This window comes from Triticum aestivum, chromosome 6B (genome assembly GCF_018294505.1).
Source record: "Triticum aestivum cultivar Chinese Spring chromosome 6B, IWGSC CS RefSeq v2.1, whole genome shotgun sequence".
Classification (NCBI taxonomy): domain Eukaryota; kingdom Viridiplantae; phylum Streptophyta; class Magnoliopsida; order Poales; family Poaceae; genus Triticum; species Triticum aestivum.
Window position 1 is genome coordinate 466,248,318 of NC_057810.1, and position 8,107 is coordinate 466,256,424.

An 8,107-nucleotide genomic window follows, 5' to 3' on the forward strand; every position below is an offset into this window, starting at 1 on the left:
GTGGAAACCCTAGGCGCATGGGCCTATAGGGGCTGGTGCCCTTGGCCCATCTAGGCCAAGGCGCACCCCCTACAGCCCATGTGGCCCCCCGGGACAGGTGGCCCCACCCGGTGGACCCCCGGGACCCTTCCGGTGGTCCCGGTACAATACCGATAACCCCGAAACTTGTCCCGATGCCCGAAATAGCACTTCCTATATATAATTCTTTACCTCCGGACCATTCCGGAACTCCTCGTGACGTCCGGGATCTCATCCGGGACTCCGAACAACATTCGGGTTTCTGCATATACATATCTTCATAACCCTAGCGTCACCGAACCTTAAGTGTGTAGACCCTACGGGTTCGGGAGACAAGCAGACATGACCGAGACGACTCTCCGGTCAATAACCAACAGCGGGATCTGGATACCCATGTTGGCTCCCACATGCTCCACGATGATCTCATCGGATGAACCACGATGTCGAGGATTTAATCAATCCCGTACGCTATTCCCTTTGTCTATCGATATGTTACTTGCCCGAGATTCGATCGTCGGTATCCCAATACCTCGTTCAATCTCGTTACCGGCAAGTCACTTTACTCGTACCGTAATGCATGATCCCGTGACCAGACACTTGGTCACTCTGAGCTCATTATGATGATGCATTACCGAGTGGGCCCAGTGATACCTCTCCGTCATACGGAGTGACAAATCCCAGTCTTGATCCATGTCACCCAACAGACACTTTCGGAGATACCCGTAGTCTACCTTTATAGTCACCCAGTTACGTTGTGACGTTTGGCATACCCAAAGCACTCCTACGGTATCCGGGAGTTACACGATCTCATGGTCTAAGGAAAAGATACTTTGACATTGGAAAACTCTAGCAAACGAACTATACGATCTTGTGCTATGTTTAGGATTGGGTCTTGTCCATCACATCATTCTCCCAATGATGTGATCTTGTTATCAATGACATCCAGTGTCCATAGTCAGGAAACCATGACTATCTGTTGATCAACGAGCTAGTCAACTAGAGGCTCACTAGGGACATGTTGGTGTCTGTTATTCACACATGTATTACGATTTCCGGATAACACAATTATAGCATGAATAAAGACAATTATCATGAACAAGGAAATATAATAATAATGCTTTTATTATTGCCTCTAGGGCATATTTCCAACATTATAGTGATGTGCATTACCGAGAGGGCCCAGAGATACCTCTCCAACAATCGGAGTGACAAATCCTAATATCGAAATACGCCAACTCAACATGTACCTTCGGAGACACCTGTAGAGCTCCTTTATAATCACCCAGTTACATTGTGACGTTTGGTAGCACACAAAGTGTTCCTCCGGTAAACGGGAGTTGCATAATCCATAGTCATAGGAACATGTATAAGTCATGAAGAAAGCAATAGAAACATACTAAACGATCAAGTGCTAAGCTAACAAAATGGGTCAAGTCAATCACATCATTATCCTAACGATGTGATCCCATTAATCAAATGACAACTCATGTCTATGGATAGGAAACTCAACCATCTTTGATCAACGAGCTAGTCAAGTAGAGGCATACTAGGGACACTATGTTTGTCTATGTATTCACACATGTATTATGTTTCTGGTTAATACAATTCTAGCATGAATAATAAACATTTATCATGATATGGGGAAATAAATAATAACTTTATTATTTCCTCTAGGGCATATTTCCTTCACTTTCTTGGACAAGCATCCCACTTATGATTAACCCCTATTGCAAGCATCCGCAACTACAAAAGAAGTATTAAGGTAAACCTAACCATAGCATGAAACATGTGGATCCAAATCAGCCCCTTACGAAGCAACTCATAAACTAGGGTTTAAGATTCTGTCACTCTAGCAACCCATCATCTACTTATTACTTCCCAATGCCTTCCTCTAGGCCCAAATAATGGTGAAGTGTTATGTAGTCGACGTTCACATAACACCACTAGAGGAGAGACAACATAAATCTCATCAAAATATCGAACGAATACCAAATTCACATGACTACTAATAGCAAGACTTCACCCATGTCCCGAGGAACAAACATAACTACTCACAAAGCATATTCATGTTCATAATCAGAGGAGTATTAATATGCATTAAGGATCTGAACATATGATCTTCCACCAAATAAACCAACTAGCATCAACTACAAGGAGTAATCAACACTAGTAGCAACCCACAGATACCAATCTGAGGTTTTGGTACAAAGATTGGATACAAGAGGTGAACTAGAGTTTGAGAGGAGATGGTGCTGGTGAAGATTTTGATGGAGATTGACCCCCTCCCGATGAGTGGATCATTGGTGATGACAATGGTGATGATTTCCCCCTCCCGGAGGGAAGTTTCCCCGGCAGAACAGCTCCACCGGAGCCCTAGATTGGTACCGCCAAGGTTCCGCCTCGTGGAAGCGGAGTTTCGTCCCGTAAGCTTGCTTATGATTTTTTCCAGGGTAAAAGACTTCATATAGCAGAAGATGGGCACCGGAGGGCTACCAGGTGGCCCACGAGGCAGGGGGCGCGCCCAGGGGTAGGGTGCGCCCCCACCCTCGTGGGTGGTGGGTGGCCCCCCTCAGGTATTTCTTCCGCTGAATATTTTTTATTAATTCCCAAAATGACTTTCATGGAGTTTCAGGACTTTTGGAGCTGTGCAGAATATGTCTCCAGTATTTGCTCCTTTTCCAGCCCAGAATCCCAGCTGCCGGCATTCTCCCTCTTCATGTAAACCTTGTAAAATAAGAGAGAATAGCCATAAGTATTGTGACATAATGTGAAATAACGGCCCATAATGCAATAAATATCGATATAAAAGCATGATGCAAAATAGACGGATCAACTCCCCCAAGCTTAGACCTCGCTTGTCCTCAAGCGGAAGCCGATATCGAAAAATATGTCCACATGTTTAGAGATAGAGGTGTCGATAAAAATAAAATACGGACACAGGGCATCATGATCATTCTTATAACAACAACATACATATATTTTGTCATATGATTTCTTATGCTCAAGTAATAATCTATTCACAATAGCAGGTATGATTCAGAAACTTGATTGAGAACTTAGCAAACTATGATCTCGGTCATTGAAGGAATTGCAATTTATCATAACATAGGAAAGAGTCAACATAAGAGCTTTTCAGCAAGTCCACATACTCAACTATCATTTAGTCTTTCAAAATTGCTAACACTCATGCAATACTTATGGTTATGGAGTTTTAATTGGACACAGAGAAAGATAGGGGCTTATAGTGTTGCCTCCCAACCTTTTACCTCAAGGGCAATGTCAACAATAATAGTTCATGCTAACTTACATCCAATTGGATATATATATCAGGATCTTTCCAACACGAGGTGCTTGCCAAAGGATAAAATGTAAAAAGGAAAGGTGAAGATCACCTTGACTCTTGCATAATGTAAAAGATAGGCCCTTTGCAGAGGGAAGAAGAGGTTGTCATGTGCTTTTTGGTTGTATGCACGAAATCTTAATGCAAAAGAACGTCACTTTACATTGCCGCTTGTGATATGAACCTTTATTATGCAATCCGTCGCTTTTATTACTTCCATATCACAAGATCATCTAAAGTTTATTTTCTCCGCACTAATAAGTGATACATATTTAGAGAACAATTTTTATTGCATGCAACATGACAACTTACTTGAAGGATCTTACTCAATCCATAGGTAGATATGGTGGACTCTCATGGCAAAACTGGGTTTAAGGATATTTGGAAGCACAAGTAGTATCTCTACTTGGTGCAAGGAATTTGGCTAGCATGAGGGGCAAAAGCAAACTCAACATGTTGGATGATCCATGACAATATACTTTAACTGAGATGTGAGAAAACATAACCCATTACGTTGTCTTCCTTGTCCAACATCAACTCTTTACCATGTCATACTTTATATGTGAAGTCATTACTTTCCATAAGATCAATATGAACTCTTTTATTTATTTTATTATTTTATTTATCTATTCCCTCAAGATCATAGCAAGATAGCAAAGCCCTTGACTCAACACTAATCTTTATTATATATAGCTCACGGACTCGATTACATAGAGGGATCACAAAGCAAAACACAAAACTAATTCATACCAAAACTTTATTCTACTAGATCAAGATATTACCAAAAGGATTGAACTAAGTAAAACGGTAAAGATAGAAGTGGGATGGTGATACGATACCGGGGCAACTCCCCCAAGCTTGGCAGTTGCCAAGGGGAGTGCCCATACCCATGTAATTATGTCCTTAGAGGTGGTGATGATGGAGTTGTTGATGATGTAGGCTTGTCGTCCGTCTTCCAAGGCATAGGTTCACCATCATAGAAGGATGATCGAGTCTCCGGGATCCTCAAATTTGCAGCCAAACTCATCCTCTTGAATCTATATTCATACTCACAGTTTTGGTTTTGCAGGTCATAGATCTGGGCTTGGAGGTGCTCGATTTTCTCATGAAGCTTGAAGATGGTCTCCCCAATGTTCTTGGTGTCCAGCTTGTGGTTGTTGGTGAACTTCGCGATCATCATCTGGTTGGCATTGAGTCCGCGTTCCACCATCCCTTGGCACTTAAAAACTTGTTGTTCCATTGTTTCGAGCTTTATCTCCATGCTTCCGGTACTCCTTGGTCCCTCCACATCGCGGATGTGCAGCACCCCCTCACGCATCTCAATGGTTTGAGGGTGATGCAGCACCTCCGTGAGGTAGGGGTTGATGACCCTCTCGAAAAACTTGTCCTTGGGAGCGCTTGAAGATGTCATGGTGCTCTAGATCTGTCAAAAAAACAGCTTGAAACGAAGACAGAGGATATTTGCGTGATACGGTGGTCAAAACCTTCGGGAGATTATATAATGAATTTTTACTGACCGAAAGAAGTATCGTGCAAGAAAATGGAGTCCGGAGAGCACACGAGGTGCCCACGAGGCAGGAGGCGCGCCCTCCACCCTTGTGGATGCCTCGTGTCCTTCCCGGACTACTTTTTATTTTCCTATTTTCTTAAATATTCCAAAACGGAGAAAAATTGCTATTAGAACTATTTTGGAGTCGGTTTACTTACCGTACCACATATCTATTCCTTTTCGGAGTCTGAAATGTTCTGGAAAGTGTCCCTTATGTATTCCTCCGGGGTTACGGTTTCAATAATATTAGTTTCAACATTTATAGGATTACCTGAGATATAATGTTTGATTCTTTGACCGTTCACCACCTTCGGATTTGTGCCTTTGAAGTTGTTGATTTTTATGGCACCGGAACGATAGACCTCCTCGATAACGTAAGGGCCTTCCCATTTAGAGAGAAGTTTTCCTACAAAAATCTTAAACGAGAGTTGAATAGCAACACATAATCACCTATGTTAAACTCACGCTTTTGTATCCTTTTGTCATGACATCTTTTAACTTTTTCTTTAAACAGTTTGGCATTCTCATAGGCTTGGGTTCCCCATTCATCAAGTGAGCTAATGTCAAATAACATTTTCTCACCGGCAAGTTTGAAATCATAATTGAGCTCTTTAATGGCCCAATACGCCTTATGTTCAAGTTCGAGAGGTAAGTGACATGCTTTTCCATAAACCATTTTATACGGAGACATACCCATAGGATTCTTATGCAGTTCTATAAGCCCATAATGCATCATCAAGTTTATTGGACCAATTCTTTCTAGATCTATTAACAGTCTTTTGCAAAATCAATTTAAGCTCTCTATTACTCAATTCTACTTGACCACTAGACTGTGGGTGATATGGAGATGCAATTCTATGATTAACATCATACTCAACAAGCATTTTACGAAAAGCACCATGGATAAAATGTGAACCACCATCAGTCATTAAGTATCTAGGGACTCCAAACCTCAGAAAAATAACTTCTTTAAGCATCTTAATAGAGGTGTTATGATCAACACTACTAGTTGGAATAGCTTCTACCCACTTAGTAACGTAATCAACAACAACTAAAATATGTGTATACCCACTAGAGGAAGGAAACGGTCCCATATAATCAAAGCCCCAAACATCAAATGGACCAATAACAAGAGAATAATTCATAGGCATTTCTTGACATCTACTAATATTACCAATTCTTTGACATTCATCACAAGTCAAGACAAACTTACGGGCATCCTTGAAGAGAGTAGACCAATAAAAACCGGATTGCAATACCTTGTGTGCAGTTCTATCTCCAACATGGTGTCCTCCATATGCCTCGGAGTGACACTTGCGTAGGATCTATTCCTATTCATGCTCAGGTACACAACATCTAATAACACCATCTACTCCTTCTTTATAAATGTGTGGGTCATCCCAGAAGTAATGTCTTAAATCAAAGAAGAACTTTTTCTTGTGCTGGTATGTGAAACTAGGTGGTATGAATTTAACAACAATGTAATTAGCATAATCAGCATACCATGGAGCAGTACGAGAAGCATTTATGACAGCTAATTGTTCATCAGGAAAGCTATCATTAATAGGTAGTGGGTCATCAAGAACATTCTCTAACCTAGACAAGTTGTATGCAATGGGGTTCTCATCTCCCTTTCTATCAATAATATGCAAATCAAATTCTTGTAGCAAGAGAACCCACCTAATAAGTCTAGGTTTAGCATCTTTCTTTTCCATAAGATATTTAATAGCAGCATGATCAGTGTGAACAGTTACTTTAGAATCAACAATATAAGGACTGAACTTATCACAAGCAAATACAACTGCTAAGAATTCTTTTTCAGTAGTAGCATAATTTCTCTGAGCATTGTCTAGAGTTTTACTAGCATATTTAATAACATTTAGTTTCTTATCAACTCTTTGTCCTAGAAAAACACCTACAACATAATCGCTAGCATCACACATAATTTCAAAGGGTAAATTCCAATCAGGTGGCTGAACAATAGATGTAGAAATCAAAGCTTTCTTCAGTATTTCAAACGCTTCTACACAATCATCATCAAAGACAAAAGGAATATATTTTTGCAATAGATTAGTCAGGGGCCTAGATATTTTTGAAAAGTCCTTAATGAGCCTCCTATAAAAACCGGCATGACCAAGGAAACTTCTTATACCTTTAACGTCCTTGGGACATGGCATCTTTTCAATCGCATCAACCTTAGCTTTATCAACTTCAATATCTCTCTCAGAAATTTTATGCCCCAAGACAATGCCTTCATTAACCATAAAATGGCACTTTTCCCAATTCAAGATGAGACTAGTATCTTCACATCTCTGCAAAACTCGATCCAGGTTGCTCAAGCAATCATCAAAAGAGGATCCATAAATGGAGAAATCATCCATGAATACCTCACAAATCTTTTCACAAAAGTCAGAGAATATAGCCATCATCCATCTTTGAAAGGTAGCAGGCACATTACATAAACCAAAAGGCATACGTCTATAAGCAAAGGTACCAAAAGGGCAAGTAAAAGTGGTCTTTTCTTGATCCTCCGCTGACACAGGTATTTGAGAGAAACCAGGGTAACCATCTAGAAAGCAAAAATGTGTATGTTTGGATAGTCTTTCTAGCATTTGATCAATAAAAGGTAAAGGGTAATGATCTTTTTTAGTAGCTTTATTTAACTTGCGGAAATCAATTACCATCCTATAACCTGTAATAATTCTTTGCGGGATCAATTCATCTTTATCATTAGGAACGACAGTAATACCTCCCTTCTTAGGGACACAATGGACATGACTTACCCACTGACTATCAACAACGGAATATATTATACCTGCCTCGAGGAGCTTTAGTATTTCCTTTCTTACCACTTCTTTTATCTTAGGATTTAATCGTCGTTGGTGATCAATAACTGCTTTTGCGTCTTCCTCCAATTTTATTTTGTGTTGTCATAGAGTGGGACTAATGCCCTTAAGATCATCAAGAGTATATCCAATAGCAGCACGGTGCTTCTTTAGAGTTTTCAATTATCTTTCCTCTTCCTGCTCTGAAAGCTTAGCACTAATAATAACACGATATATCTTCTTTTCATCAAGATAAGCATATTTAAGAGTATCAGGTAATGGTTTAGGTTCAAACACGGGATCAACCTTGAGTGGTGGAGGATCCCCTAAGATTTCAACAGGTAAGTTGTGTTTCAAAATAGGATCCTGTTTAAA